The 17,877-nt window shown below is 52.8% G+C and overlaps 1 protein-coding gene across 2 annotated transcripts in view; it reads right to left on the bottom strand.

Annotated features, from left to right (window-relative positions):
* Positions 1–17,877, bottom strand: part of DAPK2 (death associated protein kinase 2) — a 144,503-nt gene that overhangs the window by 120,851 nt on the left and 5,775 nt on the right. The window contains exon 1 of one of the 2 annotated variants that reach the window (XM_062204796.1): positions 1,988–2,054. The exons of the other annotated variant lie outside the window; for it this stretch is intronic. The gene's annotated coding sequence lies outside the window, so the exon portion shown is untranslated. Of the gene's footprint in view, positions 1–1,987; positions 2,055–17,877 lie in introns of those variants that run through there. 2 annotated transcript variants of the gene reach the window in all.

Here is a 17,877-nt window from a genome sequence, read left to right on the forward strand (position 1 = left end):
AGGGCTTAACACAAATGTCTTAGCACCCCACAGAACGGGGCCACACAGAGCCTCCACACAGGGATTTTTAGACTCTGCCTCAGGAACCGCCACGGTGAGACGGAGCCACAGCAGCTCCACGGCACCCATACAGTGTGCCAGGGCTCTGGGTAAGGAATTCATGTGAAACAAGAGTTTGAAAACCACTGGTGTCTCAGGCCAGCTGCTCCACTTCCAATCCAGTTCCCTGCTAAGGCACCTGGGAAAGCAGCCAAAGACAGCCCAAGTGCTTGGGTCCCTAAGCTCCTGGCTCCAGCCTGGCCCAGCCCCAGCCATGTGGCCATTTGGAGAGTGAGCCAGCAAATGGAAGATCAATATCTCTCTGTCTCTCCCTCTCTCTATGTGTCTCTGTCCTTCAAATAAATAAGTTAAAAAAAAAATTAATGTTGCTGTCAGGTCTAACCCACTCATTTTACAAAAGGAGGATACCGAGGCCCACACAAGGGAAAGGTCTCACCTACAGCCACAGGGCTGGCCCCTCCAGCTGCTCCTCCAAGTTTACATTGAGAGTCACCCCCACTCCTCCTAGGGCAACCCGGGTTAGGACATCAGCAAGTTCCTGACAGACAGCCTGGAGGAGGTGTCCAGGCCGGGAGGTCACCAGAGGGAACTGGTCACCCATCGTGAGGGAGAGAAACAGGTCCAGGGCCACACACATCCTTTAGCAATCATCCCACTGGGGCTCTGGGTAGCTGCCAGCAGACTGGGGGGCTGGGGAAGCAGGTGGGGACGCTCCAGACTCCCACCCAGCACAATCCCTGATGAGGACGCTGGGCTCCAAGGAAGGCAGCCCCCTGGCTGAGCGGCCGTGAGAAAAACTTCTCTTGCTCAGAACGGTCCAGCTCCACCCAGCAGCCGACTTGCTCCCCCCACATCTAACCCACAGAGGCCTAGGGAGGTAGCCGGGGGCAGTTCAGGTCTCAGTTCCTGCCCACAAGACACCTGTCCCAGCACAGCACACGTCCACCCACATCTGCACAGCCCGGGGCATCCCCACCCCAGCCTCCCGGCAAGCCGCTGAGCTACCGGTGGGCGACACGTCGAATGCAAAAACACATCTTGGAGAGGGGTGATTTGGGGGAAAGTATCTGTGACGAGGACAAGGTGCCCATGGTCCTCAGCCCACAGGACTCGCCCAGCAATAATACCCTCCACAAAGGCAGCCAGGAAACAGCGCCAGAAGGCAGCAGCCCCCAGCGACCCGGCGAGGCGTTCTGGAGAGCGGTTGTCAGACGCTGTGCCCCCACCTGACTGCGCCCACCAGCTAAGCGTCCTCTCTCCTCCAGTGAACACCCTCTCCCCGCCTCCTCTTCTCCTGGGCCAGGCGGGAGGACTCATTTCCACCTTGCAGAGTTACAGCGAGGGTTAGGGAGACGGTGCCTGTCCCGAGTCGCAGCCGGTTGTCCACAGCGTCCTCCCGAGCCCTTCAACCCTGGCCTGCATCAAGGCCTGCCGGCTGCCCCCGCGCACTCTCGCTCTGCCCCGGGGACCAGGGCTCCCGCAGGCGGGGACCAAGCCACCCAGAAGGCGCGCTGCGACTGGGCACCCCCCTGGCATCACCTCGTGGCGCCAGCGGGGAGCGGGGGTGCAGAGAGGCGCCACAGCTGGAGAGACTTCTGCCCCTTCAAGGGGGGCCTGCCTCCATGGATGTTTGTCTCCCATGCTCTCCTCGGGTGCCAGACCTCTGCCCGCCGCCCCTTCCCGTCTCCCGGGTCAAAGTGCCAGGCTCCCAAGAGCGCCCGAGGGTAACAGCGGGCAGATCCCGCGTCCGGGGGCCGGCCACAGTGTCCATGGTCACGGCCGGCCATACCCGGGGTCGGCGGGTCCGGGAGCCACAAGAGAGCGCCCCGGAGCTCCGTGCCCCGCCAGCCTCGGTATCCCCTGAGCCGCTGCAGTCGGGCAGCGCGCCCCGTCCAGCCCGTCGAGCCCGCACGCGCGCACTACTTACAGCGGGAGGTTGCGCTGCGGCAGCCGCAGCCGGCCAGGGGTGCGCGGTGCGCAGCTCCGCTCTCTGCTGCGCGCCCGGCGCCGGTCAGTGGAGCCGCGCAGGAGCCAGGGGGCGGAGCGGCCGGTCCAGTCCCAGGCGCCGGCTGGAGGCGCTCCGGTTGGCCCCGGCCCGGCCCGGGGCTCGAGGCGCCCCCTGCTGGGAGCCCCCTGCGGATAGCCCCGGGGTGAGGGCCGAGAGCCTCCCAGCCTGGTGGAGCCGAGCAACTTAGACTCCTGGGAGAAGGGATGAGAGCCAGTGGCGAGACCCTATCCCCCTGCCCTCCATACCCCGTGTGTGTGGGCGGAAATCCCATCAGGAAACAGACCGCTTCCTTCCTCCGGGCCAGGATATTTCCTGACACCGCACAGATCCCCCTGGGAGCCCCAGACCCAAGACACACTGCAGGGTGCAAGCCCTGGCGCTGTTGGCGGATTGTAACTCCCCTATCACCAGGAAGCCATCCCTAATCAAGGACCTGGGAGAGGACTCCTGCTCTCTTCCTCCTGCCGGACCATGCCGGAGGAAAACAGGAATGAGTACGGAGGGGGCGATGGGAGGAAGGAAGGGGAGCCAGACCGATGCCCCCTTACTGTTTGGGGCACAGAAAAGCAGAGCCTCGCCGGAGCTCCCATCCCGGAGTCACCCACCCGGCCACCCCAGGGAACAACAGATCCAGCCAGGCTCCTTCCACCTGGTGCAAAGCCCCAGTCTGCCACCTCCGGTGCGTGGTCGTGGTCGTGGCGCTGTGTTCATCGGTAAAGTGAGAGACACCCGCTTGGAGCTCGTGGAGCTCTCTCCCGCCAAGCTGATGGCGGGGAGGGCAACACGGCACCGGGGGAGGTCTCCCAGGTGTGCAGCCTCTGCTGCCTCTGCCTTTTGGACACCGAGGACAGATGGACACTGGCCCCGGCTGAACTGTGCAGGGGACAGACTTGGCAGGACGATCCCAGCATCCCAGGAGGGCTCAGTCCCTGAGTCCCTCTCCTGAGAGCGCCAAACCACACAGAGCAACATCCACCATCAGAGGTGAGTGGGAGGCGGACCCACTGGAGGGGTTTCACCAGCTCGGGGAGACCCCTCCTCCTCCTCCTCAAACCAAGCCCAAACACCACCCACTACCACCATTTCTGCTTATCTATGGCTAAGTAACTGTCCCAGCCTTGATGGCACAAATCTGTGCGCACATGCTGGGAGCCAGGAATTCAGACAAAGCATGGTGTGTGTGGCCTCTCTCTCTGCTCCATGATGACTTTAACTGGGAAGACTGCAGAGGCTGGGGGTGGCTTGAATGGCTGCAGGCTGCAGTCATCTGGAGGAGAACTCACTCAGAGATGCAGCTCCCGGTGCTGTGCAGAATCCCAGGCTGGGCCCAGCTGACAGTGCCCCACCGGGAGCCACTCTGTCTCTTTCCCTCTGAGACTCGCGCTTTATACCTGGGCTTTAGCAGCAGTGTCCCCTCCCACGAATCAAAAGTGACATTGTTGACCTTGGCACCTGGCAAATTAGTCAGAGAACATTGCAGCTGAAAGGGTCGCTGTCCATCAACCCCACTGGTCATTCTCCAGATGAGGAATCGGAGAGAGAAGGAGAGAGAAAGAAGTCAGTGATGCCAAAGTCTCACAGGTGGTGGGATGCAATCAGGCTTCCGTGCCGGCGCTGTGACGCGGTGGGTTAAAGCCCTGGCCTGAAGCGCCGGTATGCCATATGAGCACCGGTTCTAGTCCCGGCTGCTCTACTTCCAATCCAGCTCTCTGCTATGGCCTGAGAATGCAGTGGAAGATGGCCCAAGTCTTTGGGCCCCTGCACCCGCATGGGAGACCTAGAAGAAGCTCCTGGCTCCTGGCTTCAGATCGGCGCAGCTCCCACCGCTGTGGCCATCTGGGGAGTGAACCAGCCGATGGAAGACCTCTCTCTCTGTCTCTACCTCTCTCTCTAACTCTGCCTTTCAAATAAATAAAATAAATTAAAAAAAAAAAAAAAGAACCAGGCTTCCTCCAAATTCTGGTGCTTTGCACTGTACCTGCAGCTGCCCAGGAAGCTCCTATGGAGAGATGCATGCTACCCGGGATGGTGAGTGCGTCAGACCCTCCCCTAAGGGTGATTACAGGGCTCTGAGTACCCAGCACAGAAACAAGAGAGTGGCGGGCAGAGGTTCGGGACCCCAAGGACCGTGGCAACAAAGACGTCTACTCTGGAACACAGCCCAGGAAGGTCCGGGCATCAGGAGCTCCGAGTTATGCAGCTAAGCCCCAGGCCCCGCACGGTAGCTGTGGCCGGCCACTTAGAGTCCCCATGCCTCACCTGGCTTCCATGGCTGCAACCTATGTGCACAGCCTTTTCCCTCTGAACCTGCACATTCAGCTCTCCTCCCGGGCTGCAGCACTGCCCGTTCCGGCCTCCGAGCTTTTGTTTGAGCTGTTCCCACCATCACTCCCCTTGTCCATTCTACAAAACCCCATCTGTCCTCCAAGGGCCCTCTGCGGTCTCATGTCTTCCATGGAAACTTCCCTCTCCTGCCCTCTAAATGTCTCTCCTCTGAACCCCAACAACTCTTGATTCGCACTTCTCTCTCCTTTCTCCTTCCTCTATTTCAGTTGCAATTACTGCCCACTTCTCTTTTCTTCAAGGGCAAGGACAATGTCTTGTCTATCTTTGAACCCATACAGTGCTTGATATCCCAACCCAATGAAAGTGAGTTAAATTGAATTACTGCGGTGTAAAGGTAAGGGACCGAAGCTGCCTTGTTGTCCCCCAAAGACACCCAGGTGCCTGACACTTAGTAGATGCTCAGTAACCACGGGTTGGGTGGATGAATTTGTAACAACTGCCATGAATCATTTTCTTCTAGCATGTGCCTTCCCAGGGCTTCGCTTCCTGACTGATGCTATGATCCCTGCCTTTCACAGCTGAGTTAGGTGAGGCCTGGGCAAGCTGACTTGCCCAGTGGTCAAGCTGTGATGTGAATCTTGGCTGCCCATCTCTTTAAGTCCAAGCTCTTTCTCCCCGTTCTTAATGGAAACTTCCAAGATTTCTAAAGACATGTAAATGAGGGAGATTCCATCCCTGGCTACACATCAGAATCACCATAGAGTTGTTCTAAAATTCCCCAGGCCGGCGCTGTGGCTTACTGGGTAAAGCCACTGCCTGCAGTGTTGGAATCCCACATGGGCACCAGTTCATGTCCCAGCTGCTCCACTTCCGATCCAGCTCTCTGCTATGGCCTGGGAAAGCAGTAGAAGATGACCCAAGTCCTCAGGGCCCTGCTGTGTGGGAGACCCAGAAGAAGCTCCTGGCTTCGGATCAGCACATCTGGGGAGTGAACGAGCAGGTGGAAGAGTTCTCTCTCTCTCTGCCTCTCTGTAACTCAACCTTTCAAATAAATAAATAAATCTTTTAAAAAATAAATAAAAAATAAAATTCCCCCTGCTCCAACCGCACCCTGCTTCAAGCACATCAGAACTCCCGGGGGTGTGGCCTGGTCACCAGCAGTTGTCAGAACTCCCCAGGTGATTCCCAGGCATTGGTTGAGGCCTGTTTTGTTCATGTCACCAACCCAGGGTAACTAAAGCATCTTCCGTCGGCCCACCCAACTGCAAACCCGGCTGACCACCCACTTAGCATAAGGTACTCCATGCAACTGTGGGACAGGAAGTCAGAAGATCTGGAAGCTTCCACGGGACACCAATGCAAACCCAGGTTAAAGAGATAACCCTGGTGGGCTACAAAAGGCAGCGACACTGGCGATAACTCTAATGCCTGCGGTGGAGCCAGGAGACTTTACAAAGTCCGACAACCTCCTGATAAGGAGGTGTGGCAAAGATTAAGATGATGCCTGTGATGGCCAGGATGCCTGACCCAGGGTTAGTGTAGACACATAGTATGGGGCAGGCGTTTGGTGCAGTGATTAATTCACCATGTGGGATGCCCACAGCCCATATCAGAGAGCATGGGTTCAAGTCCCCACTCCACTCCCATCCAACGTCCTGGTAACGGGCACCCTGGGAGGCAGCAGGTCATGGCTCAGGTACTTGGGTCCCTGTCACCCATGCAGGAGACTTAGTTGGAGTTCTGGCCTCCTGGCTTCAGCCTGACCCAGCCCTGGCTCTGGGGACATTTGGGGAGTGACACATAGGATGGAAGATCTGTGTGTGTGTGTGTGTGTCTGCCTTTCAAAAAAATGAATAAAAATAATTTTTAAAAGATTCACTTATTTGAAAGGCAGAGTTACAGAGAGGGAGAGAGATCTTCTGTCTGCTGCTTCACTCTCCAAATGGCCACAACAACCAGGACTAGGCTAGGCCAAAGCCAGGAGCTTCTTCCAGGTCTCCCACATAGGTGCAAGGACCCAAGTGCTTGGGTCATCTTCTGCTGTATTCCCAGGCACATTCGCAGGAAGCTGGATCAGAAGTAGAACATCTGGGACACCACCAGCACCCGTATGGGATACTGGCACTGCAGATAGCAGCTTAACCCACTACACCACAGCACCAGCTCCAATAAAAAGAATTTTTAAAAAATGCAGTGTAAGGGCTCAATGTGGGGACTCTGACGCCAGGCAGCCTGAGTGTGGATCCCAGCACAGAACTTACTGTGCTGCAGGGCGGGCCACTTGATCTCTCTGGGCCTCGTGAGCCCCACAGCTCAGATGGAGCTAACAATAGCAAGTATGCCATGGGTTATTGTGAGCACTCAGTTATCAATATGTGTGGAAGACTCAGATCAGCGTCAGGCATGAGCTGCCTGAGAGAGGAAGTGGATCTTGCTCACCTTTGCACCCCAGCCTGGCCCAGAGCAGATTCTTAGTAAGTGCCAACTGCAGCCTGGAATGCAGGCTCTGAGTCAGTGGGCCCAGTGTGCACTCCTTTCTTGGGTTATCAGATCAGGCCAGGGGATCCCTTCCAGGCTGGCGGGCCCCCTGGGTGGGAGGCAGGCAGGAAGCATTCTCCCATGGATAGCCTCATGGCCTGGCTTCTCAGCCCTTCTCCGCCCTGCCCACCCTGCCCTGTGCCCTCTGCTCTCCCACACCCAGCCAGGCAGGGTCAGGGCGTGGAGCAGGCCTGGCAGTCCTTCCTGCTTCCCCCTCTCCCAGGAGGTCCCCTGGCTCCTGCAGCTCCTTGAATCTTGAGACTTCAAGAATCTCTTGAATCCCACCATAGGCACCAGGCAGTGGGGAAGAAGCTGGGGGGTGGGAGGCCCTGTCTCGCCCTATAGCCCTGGACGATGGGGATTTCCTGGGCATGGGTGTACACTCATTCACTCAGCAAACATTCAACAGCAGCTCCTGGGGCTAGACGCGCTGGGGTAGGGGGAAGTGGAGGCCCAATGCCAGGAGGGGCCTCGAGAGGTGAGAGCAGCCATACATGTAAAGGGCCGGGCATATGACATTGCTTGTCATTTACTGCCCGGCTCCCGCCCGAGCCAGCACAGAGTCACACTGTGGGTTTAGGACCAGGCACACGCCATTGCCTTTTATCTGGGGCAGTGGCTGGTGACACAGTGCATGACGTGGTGGTTGGCTAGGAGCCCAAACTATGGCCACCTTTAGGACTACAAACTCTACCCACCTATTCCTTAGGCTCAGGAATCAGGCCTGCCTCTTCCTGCCCAGTGGTATCTGGGTAAGTCACTTTCTTTTTGGAACCTCCATGGCCTCATCTGTAGAATGGGAATAATTACACCTTGCTCCCAGACTGACAAACACTGGGCCAGATGTTTGAGAAAGCATAGACACAAGCGGCAGCTTCCTCCTAAGACAGACACTTCCCTTCTCTAAGCCAGCCTGGCCCTGTGCCCTCTCTCCCCAGCCACGTCGCTCCTGCCTCTGTCTCTGAAACTCTTCCCCTTGGTCTATCCCAGGCTCTGCAGCCTGGTTCATTCTTCAAACCTCTCCTGGTGTCCAGACCGTGGAGGGGTTGGGCTCTGAGAGACAGGAAGCACTAGTCCTGGCCTTCAGGAACTGGGGGTCAAGCAGAGGGGAGATCCTGGGGATGCACCCCGGAAGCCTGCGTGCTGTGGGGCCAGGCCAGTGGCTGGCAGGAGCCCGGGGCTGGGTGCTGTGTGCCTCGCATGGAACAAGAAGCAGGGAGCGGGGAGGCCTGTCAGCACAGAGGAACCGTCCCAGACCTCCCAGCCACAGCACAGGATCCTAACTGCAGAGTCAGGATGGCATTTCACCTGCCTGTGTTTGCCAGTGGTCCCTTGCTCCTAGCACTCCTTCCCACACTGGCCAGGGATGTGGTCTTTGCTGGACCCACAGGGGAAGAATGGGTAGGACTGAGTTCCCTGATGAGAAACTGCAGGGCCATACCTGGCCGCTCCTTCCACTGACCCCTGACCTCTGTGCAGGCTGACCCTCCCCACTCCGGGTGCGGGGGGGTCCTGCTCTGCCCTCCCTGGTCTGCATGGTGACTCACCGGCTAAGCCAGGTCCTGACCTGGTGATGAACAGCTGGACCCAGAAAAACAAATGCACAGAAGGCCCAGCCCAGCCGTCCGTAGGGCCTGCTCTACCCCGCCAGACCTGCTTCCCAGGCTGAGGGGCCCCAGACTTCCCCAGCCCCTTCCCTTCCCGAAATGTTCTGGCCTCTCGGACTTGGCTTGCATCACTCCATCCACTTAGAATACTTTTAGGCCTCCACCCAGATGAAATCTACATTAAAATTTTTTCTTAATTTATTTGAGGCGGGGGGAGAGGGAGAAGGAGAGGGAGAGGAAGGGGGGGAAGAGAGAGAAAGGACTTCCATCTGCTGGTTTACTCCCCAAATAGAGAGAGAGCTCTTCCACATGCTGGTTTACTCCCCCAAGTGTCTGCAACAGTTACACCAGGCCAGGCTAAAGCCAGGAACTGAATCCAAGTCTCCCACCTGGGTGCACAGACCCAAGAACTTGAGCCATTCCTCCTAGGGTGTGCATTAGCAAAAAGCTGGATCAGAAGCTGGACTGAGACTCGAACCCAGATACTCTGATATGGGATGCAGGCATCCAAATGGCATTGGAACCACTGCACCAAACACCTGCCGCAAATCAGCATCTATAGAGAATTCATCATGAGTCGAGAATCTTGCTGTTTTCTAATTTTCTGCTTTAATCCTCAAGTTGAATGCTTTTTTGGACCAACGTTGTTTTTGGTTTGGTTTTTTTTTTTTTTTTTTTGGTTAAATTTATTTCTAAATATTTGTGTTTTTGGTGGCTATTGTGAATGGGATGCCTTTTCATGTTTTTTTAAAGATTTATTTTATGTATTTGAAAGACAGAGTTACTGGCCGGCGCCTCGGCTCACCGGGTTCTAGTCCTGCCAGATTCTGTCCCGGTTGCCCCTCTTCCAGTCCAGCTCTCTGCTGTGGCCCGGGAAGGCAGTGGAGGATGGCCCAAGTGCTTGGGCCCTGCACCCGCATGGGAGACCAAGAGAAGCACCTGGCTCCTGGCTTCGAATCAGCGCGGTGCGCTGGCCGTAGCAGCCATTGGAGGGTGAACCAACAGAAAAGGAAGACCTTTCTCTCTGTCTCTCTCACTGTCCACTCTGCCTGTCAAAAAAAAGAAAAGAAAAGAAAAAGAAAAAAGAGTTACAGAGAGAGGCAGAAACAGAGAGACAGAGGTCTCCCATCTGCTGATTCACTCCCTAAATGGCCGCAATAGCTGGAACTGAGCCGATCTGAAGCCAAGAGCCAGAAGCTTCTTCTGGGTATCTCACATGAGTGCAGGGGCACAAGGACTTGAGCCATCCTCTGCTGCTTTCCCAGGCTTATTAGCAGGGAGCTGGATCAGAAGTGGAGCAGCCAGGACTCTAACCAGCACCCATATGGGATGCTGGCACTGCAGGCTGGGGCTTTAACCCACTGCACCACAGCGCCAGCCCCCTTTTTATTATTTTATTGATTAGGTGGGGAAACCAATAATCAAAGCATATTACAGGCATTTGTATTTATTTTGGCTGTCTAATTTCCAATCCCCCTCTTCCTATTTGGGAAGAAACAGCTATGGAGGCCATGTTAGGGTGTAAGTGGATGTAACACATCATCTCCCACTACCAGAGTAGAAGGGAGAAAATACCCTCTCTCCCAGGACATGAGACTTAGCTTGGCCATCCGTATGTTTCTGTCCTGCACTTGAACCCCAAGCAGGTAATGCCAAAGTGTCCACAGTGGGGGTCGGAAGCCACTGAGGCACCCAGGACAGATGACCGCTCCAACCTCTGTGATCCCTTTGGTTCCTGCTGCTACAGCCTCTCACGGATTCCGAGCCCTGCTTGGCTTCCAGTAAATCCCCTTGTGCTGAGTCGGCAAGACCTGGATGGGTACCGGGAAGGACAAGAATGTGCTCAGCACTGAAGAGCTAAAAACCAGGCGCCTTCTGTCACACCGAGTTTCCCACCTGATCACAGGAGAGAGATGGGAGGAGTTCCCAAGACCAAAAGGGAGAGAAGCCTCAGGATGACAGCGTGCCACCTGCCTGGAGAGCAAGCAGACCAGGCTGCAGCAGGAACGGAAGCTCCCAGAGCGATACCTCCAGGAAAACTGAAGGTGTGAAACCGCTACATCAAGCAATCTGGTGGTCTTGGTGTTTGTAAATAAAGGTTTATTGGGCTACAGCCATGCTCACTTACTTACATATTGTATGTGTCTGCTGTCTTGCTACAATGACTGAATTACAATATGAACAAATGGCCTATGAAGCTGAAAATACTTACTATCTGGATCTTTGCAGAAAAAGTTAGGTGATTTTTTTTTTAAGATTTTATTTACTTATGTTAGAGATGGAGTTACAGAAAGAGAGAGAGAGAGAGAGAGAGAGAGAGAGAAAGGTCTTCCATCTGCTGGTTCACTTCCTACATGGCAACAATAGCGGGAGCTGGGCTGATCTAAACCCAGGAGCCAGGAGCTTCCTCTGGGTCTCCTACGCAGGTGCAGGGGCCCAAGCCCTTGGGCCATCTTCTACTGCTTTCCCAGGCCATAAGCAGAGAGCTGGATGGGAAAAGGAGCAGCTGGGACACAAACCGGCATCCATATGGGACACCAACGCTGCAGGCAGAGGCTTGCCCTGCTACACAGCAGCACAAGCCCCAGGCAATCTTTATTAACCTTTCGAGCAATGCTCTTTAGGAGGACCGTCAGGGATGAATTGATTTCAGGTACATAGAAAAAGCAATCAATACAGAACAAACAAAAAAGTATGCAAGGAAGGAAATGACATCATGATACACGACAGCTGAGCTTGAACTGTGCATAACACATGTGAGAATAAAGAGAGTTTTAGCTTATCTCAGTGGAGAAAATAAATTAGCACTAAATCCTCATCTTTCATGCCAGGAAGTCGATAGATACATAAAACTGAAAAGTCATGAAATAGCTTTATAATAATCCTGTTTTGGAAATAGGATGCTGAATAACAGAAGAAACAGCTGTGATTGTCGAAATTGGTGGCTTTGGGGCCAGGATGGGGCAGGGGATGTGGTTTGTAATTGTAAGACTCATAAAGTTTTTGCTCTTTGAAAAATAAATGTTAATTTGATTTTTAAAAGGAGGAAAAGAAGATGGGTAAGATTATATAGAGAGGCTGGCGCCACGGCTCAATAGGCTAATCCTCTGCCTGCGGCGCTGGCACCCCGGGGTTCTAGTCCCGGTCGGGGCGCCGGATTCTGTCCCAGTTGCTCCTCTTCCAGTCTAGCTCTCTGCTGTGGCCTGGAAGTGCAGTGGAGGATGGCCCAAGTGCTTAAGCCCCTGCACCCATGTGGGAGACCCAGATGGAGTTCCTGGCTCCTGGCTCCTGGCTCCTGGCTCTTGGCTCTGGCCTGGCCCAGCCCCCACTGTTGCAACCATTTGGGGAATGAACGAGCAGATGGAAATTCTTTCTCTCGCTCGCTCTATCTGTCTCTCCCCCACCCCTCTACCTTTCAAACAATAAATCTTTTGAAAAAATCACAGAAGTTAATAATCGTCAGAGTCATTAATAATAATCGAATTCTTAGTGCAGGCAAATCTCTAAATTATTATAATCCCTCTGTTATAGATGAAATCTAGCACAGTCCACATAGTTAACTTGTACCAAGCAAAGACAGGCTGTAAACCAGAGCAGCCTGACCCTAGATCCCTAATTACGCTGTACTCTACAGCTCCCAACTCTGCACTAACCGTCAGCAAGAGCAGCATAGACTGGGGATGGAGCAGTGACCAGGACAATGAATGAAGGGCCACGTTAGGCAAGGCAGGACCCCTACGTTCCTCCCCTACTTTCCCATCTAACAGGACACAGCTTTAGATTGGGGAAAGCCAGAGTGAGAATAACGCCAGACTTGCCTAGGGAACCCCCCAAGTGAAGGGAGCCTTGGGGAGAAGAGAGCAGAGGTAACTTGGGGCCCCCAGAGGGGATGGAGGCAGGAGGACGCAAGTGAGATGCACCGTGGCGTGTCGTGCACACAGGGAAACTCCGCTCTGTGGCAGTTTGTTGTCCACAAGCTGTGTGCTCCTCACCTAGTCTCCAACAGGAAAGTGGGTCTAACATGCCCAACTCACTTACACGGCTTGTAAACTGCGAAGTACAGAAGTCTCCCTGGGGGCCAGCTCCGTGGCATAGCGGGTAAAGCCACTGATGCAGTGCCGGCATCCCATATGGGTACCGGCTCGAGTCCCAATCCAGCTCTCTGCTATGGCCTAGGAAAGCAGTGGAAGATGGCCCAAGTCCTTGAGCCCCTACATCTACATGGGACACCTGGAAGAAGCTCCTGGCTCCTGGCTTCGGATCGGCGCAGCTCTGGCCATTGCAACCAGCTGGAGAATAAACCAGTGGGTGGAAGACCTCTCTTTCTCTCTCTCTCTCTCTCTCTCTCTCTCTCTCTCTCTCTCTGCCTCTCTGTAACTTTGCCTTTCAAATAAATAAATAAATCTGAAAAAAGAAATCCATTAGGGGCCAGCGCTGTGGTGCAGTGGGTTAACACCCTGGCCTGAAGTGCCGGCATCCCATAGAAGATGGCCCAAGTCCTTGGGCCCCTGCAGCTGCGTAGGAGACCCAGAAGAAGCTCCTGGCTCCTGGCTTTGGATCGGCACAGTTCCAGTTGTTGTGGCCAACTGGGGAGTGAACCATCAGATGGAAGACCTCTCTCTTTCTCTCTCTGTCTCTCTGTCTCTCTGTCTGTCTCTCTCTCTCTCTCCCTCTCTCTACCTCTCCTCTCTCTGTGTAACTCTGACTTTTGAATAAATAAATAAATCTTTTTAAAAACCCATTAAATAGGATGAGATACAGAAAGAGCTTGGGCTAAGTATGACTCAGAAGAAAATTCAACTAGAAAGAAAATGGGGCTGGCATTTACAGAATTCTTAGTCCAGTTCCCAAACTATTATGATATGGAATTACATTTCCTTCTGTATGCACCCAATGCCACTTGTTTACAACGTCTTAGAATCACTGGAACTCCCCACCCCCCACCCCTTTTCTTTTTGAGAGGCAGACAGAAACAGCTCTCCCATTTACTGGTTCACCTTGAAATGCTCACAATGTCCAGTGTTGGGCCACACCAAAGCTGGAGACCAGAAACTCAACCCAGATCTCAACCCATGTGGGCGGCAGAGATCCAACTACTTGGCCACCACCTGCTATCTCTCAGGGTGTGCATTAACAGGAAGCCAGAGCCAGGACTCAAACCCAGGTACTCAACATATCAATGGGATGCAAGCACTTTTTTAAAAAATGGTTTATTTATCTGAAAGGAGGAGAGAGATCTTCCACCTGCTGGTTCACTCCCCAAATGGCTCCAATGATCGGGGCTGGGCCAGGACAAAGGCAGAAGCCAGAACTCCATCCAGGTCTTCAACCACCTTCTGAGGCACATTAGCAGGGAGCTGGATCAGAAGTAGAGCAGCTGGGACTTGAACTGGGGCGCCGATATAGGATCCAGCATTGCAGGCCATAGCTTAATCCACTGCACCATAACACTGGCCCTAGGGGTGCAAGCATCCTAACTGCTAGGCCAAATGTCCACCCCTGGACTCTAAAGTTACTGACTCAGAACTTCTGCAAGTGAGACTGAAGAATGAAAATCTTCAACAGGCCCCTGAGGAGATTCATATCCACACTAAAATGTGAGAACCAGTGCTATATGTTTGCTTCGTGCGGGAAATATAAATGATATATCAATGATAGAGATATTTTAAAAATCATAAAATAAATGTAATTTACTGGCTTTCAGTATTTAGAATTAACCTATAAGCAAATGATTGACAAGTTTAACTACAGGTATAGATCAAAATGTCGTGTTTCAAATTTTGACAAAGAAAAAATAATATGGGGCTGACACTCCGCCTGCAGCACTGACAACCCATATAGGCGCCAGTTCGAGTACCAGTTGCTCCAATTCCAATCCAGTTTCCTGCTAATGTGTCTGGGAAAGTAGCAGAAAATGACCAAAGTGCTTGAGTCCCTGCCAACCATGTGGGAGACCCAGAAGAAGCTCCTATCTCCCAGGTCCTGGCTTCCGTCTGGCCTAGCCCCAGCCATTGTGGCTATTTGGGGAGTGAACCAGTGAATGAAGATCTCTCTGTCTGTAACTCTGACTTTCAAATAAATAAATAAATCCTTAAAAACAAAATACACAGGGGCTGGCACTGTGGTGTAGCAGGTGAAGCAGCTGCCTACAGCGCCAGGATCTCATATGGGCACCAGTTCAAGTCCTGGCTGCTCCACTTCTGATCCAGCTCCAGGCTAATCCGCCTAGGAAAGCAGTGGAAGATGTCCCAAGTACTTGAGCCCCTGGGAAACTCAGAGAAAGATCCTTGACCTGGCTTTGGATCAGCTCAGCTCCAGCCATTGTGGCCATCTGGGGAGTGAACCAGAGGATGGAAGACTTCTCTCTTTCTCTGTAACTCTTTCAAATAAATAAATATTTTAAAAATACGTGATGAACAAATTTGGGAAGCAAAAAGGGAAGAAGTTTTAGAAGGAAGAGAATTTTCTGTGGATTACATTATTTTAAATTACAGTGCCCCCCGCCCCGGCGCTGTGGCACAGTGGGTTAACGCCCTGGCCTGAGGCACTGGCATCCCGTGTGGGCAAGTGGTTTGAGACCCGGCTGCTCCTCTTCTGATCCAGCTCTCTGCTGTGGCCTGGGAAAGCAGTAGAAGATGGCCCAAGTCCTTGGGCCCCTGCACCCGCGTGGGAGACCCAGAAGGGGCTCCTGGCTCCAGAAAGGGGCAGCTCTGGCCATTGCGGCCAACTGGGGAGTGAACCAGCAGATGGAAGACCTTTCTCTCTCTCTCTCTCTCTCTCTCTCTCTCTCTGCCTTTCCTCTCTCTGTGTAACTCTGGCTTTCAAATAATAAATAAATCTTTAAAAAAAAATTACACTGGAAAGCAGAAAATGGCAGATGCCAGAGCTTCAGCAGACAGAGTACAAGGTGCACCTGGACCATCTTGGGCCCAAAAGGAAGGAAGTGCTCAAAACTTGGTGGTGATGTGTCAAGAGGACAAGGGAAACTGGAAAGGGCTCCCACTGGCCAGATTTGGATTTATTTGAATACTGATTTAAACCATGATAGGAGCAGATTACAACATATCAAACAAAGTTTAAAATAATCTATGCACCCTCAGGGCTGGTGTTGTGTCTGCAACACCTGGGAATGGGTGATGGCCCAAGTACCTGCCTTCCACATGGGAAAACCATACGGGGTTCTTGGCTCACTTAGGCCTGGCCCATTCCCGCCACTGTGGCCATTTGGGTAGTGAACCAGAGGATGGAAGATCTCTCCCTCTGTCTCTCTGTAATTGTGCCTTTCAAATAACATAATATTAAAAAGGGGGGGGGGGCGGGGAGTATTCTGGTGTTGTGGCATCAAGCTGCCCCCCTGCAATGCCAGCATCACATGTGGGTGCTGGTTAGAGTCCCAGATACTTTGCTTCTGATCCAGCTCCCTGCTGGTGCACCTGGGAAGCTGGTGGAGTATTGCCCAAGTGCTTGGGCCCCTACACCCACATGGAAAACCCAGATGGAGTTCCTGGCTCCTGACTTTAGCCTGGCCCAGCCCCGACCATTGTGATCATTTGGGGAGTGAATCAGAGGAGGATGGGGGACTCTTTCTCTCTCCCCGTTCTCTCTCTCTCTGTATCTCTTTCAATAAATAAAATAGGGGCCGGCTCTGTGGCGTAGCGTGTAATACCACTAACTGTAGTGTTGGCATCCCATATGGGCGCCGGTTCAAGTCCTGGCTGCTCCACTTCCGATCCAGCTCTCTGCTATGGCCTGGGAAAACAGTAGAAGATGGCCCAAGTCTTTGAGCTCCTGAACATACATAGGAGACCCAGAAGAAGCTCCAGGCTCCTGGCTTCGGATCAGTGCGACTCCAGCCATTGTGGCCATCTAGGGAGTAAACCAGCAGATGGAAGACCTCTCCCTTTCTCTCTCTCTCTCTCTCTCTCTCTGTCTGTCTCTCTCTCTGTGCTTCTCCTTCTCTCTCAGTGTAACTCTGACTTTCAAATAAATAAACCTTGAAAAATAAAAATAAAAATAAATAAAATAGATCTTTTTTAAAAAAAGATACATGTGCTCAATCTATTTAAATCTAAATTTTTTAAAAATTTATTTATTTGAGAAATAGAAAGATATAGACACAGAGAGAGAAAAAGAGAGATCCCTTCCCCTGATTCAACCCCCCCCCCCCCGCCCTGCCCAAAAAAGCCCACAATGGCTAGGCTGGGTTGAGGTTGAAGCTAAGAACTGGGAACTCAATCCAGGTCTGCCATGTGGGTGGCAGGGACCTAATCACTGGAGCCATCAGCACTGCCTCCCAGGGTCTGCATTGGCAGGAAGCTGAAGTCAGGAACCAGAGCTGGGAATTCAACCTAAGTACTTTGATGTGGGATGCAGACATTTAAACCACTAGGATAAATCTATACTCCCTAAGAATAAAAATTTTAAAAGAGAGAGAGAGAGAGAAAGGAAGGAAGGAAGGAGGGAAGGGGGGAGGGAAGGAGGGAGGGAGGGAGGAAGGAAAGATGGAAGGTCGGAAGGTTGGTTTTTTAAAAATCAGCCAGTTGGGGCCGGCGTTGTAACATAGCAGGTAAAGCTACCACCTGCGATGCCAGCATCCCATAAAGGCACCAGTTCAAGTCCTGGCTGCTCCATTTCTGATCCAGCTCCCTGCTAATGTGCCTGGGAAAGCAGCAGAAGGTGGCCCAAGTCCTTGGACCCCTGCACCCATGTAGAAGACTTGGATGTAGCTCCTGGCTCCTGGCTTCAGCCTGGCCTATTCCCGACTGTTGTGGCCATCTCGGGAGTGAACCAGCAGATGGAAGATTTCCCTATCTGCCACACTCTCTCTGTAACTCTGCCTTTCAAATGAATAAAATAAATCTTTTTTAAAAAAAATCAGCCAGTAAATGTAGAAGAAGTGTTGGAATTAGAAAAATCACCATTTAACTACCCTATAGCAATAAGTGCTTCAGGCAAGAAACAGCATTGGCTATTAAAACCACTGAGTGAAAGACAGCTGGGGAAGAGGACACTCATGTGGTCTCGACCCATCACCCTGAAGATCACTCATGAGTAACAAAGGGGAAAAGGTGCTTTTACAAGGGAGGAATCTGGGAATGCTACCTTAGGAAAGCGATCAGTGGGGATGGGACAAACTGATCTCCTGAGCCTGCTCATGTGTTGCACTGAAAAAGATATGACATCATCTCTGTAGCACTCCTGCCAAAAAATTGTAGACTCTGAATTCTAATTGCAGAAACTCTCAGATGAATCCAGATGGAGGGACCTTCTGCAAAAGAAGTGACCTGTGCTCTTCACAAATACCACTGGCGTGGAAGGAAAACGTGCTATTCTAAATGAAAGGGAGCTGCAGAGGCGTAACAGCTCGGTACAGTGTGT

The sequence above is a fragment of the Lepus europaeus genome, chromosome 11 (assembly GCF_033115175.1).
Source record: "Lepus europaeus isolate LE1 chromosome 11, mLepTim1.pri, whole genome shotgun sequence".
NCBI classification, from domain to species: domain Eukaryota; kingdom Metazoa; phylum Chordata; class Mammalia; order Lagomorpha; family Leporidae; genus Lepus; species Lepus europaeus.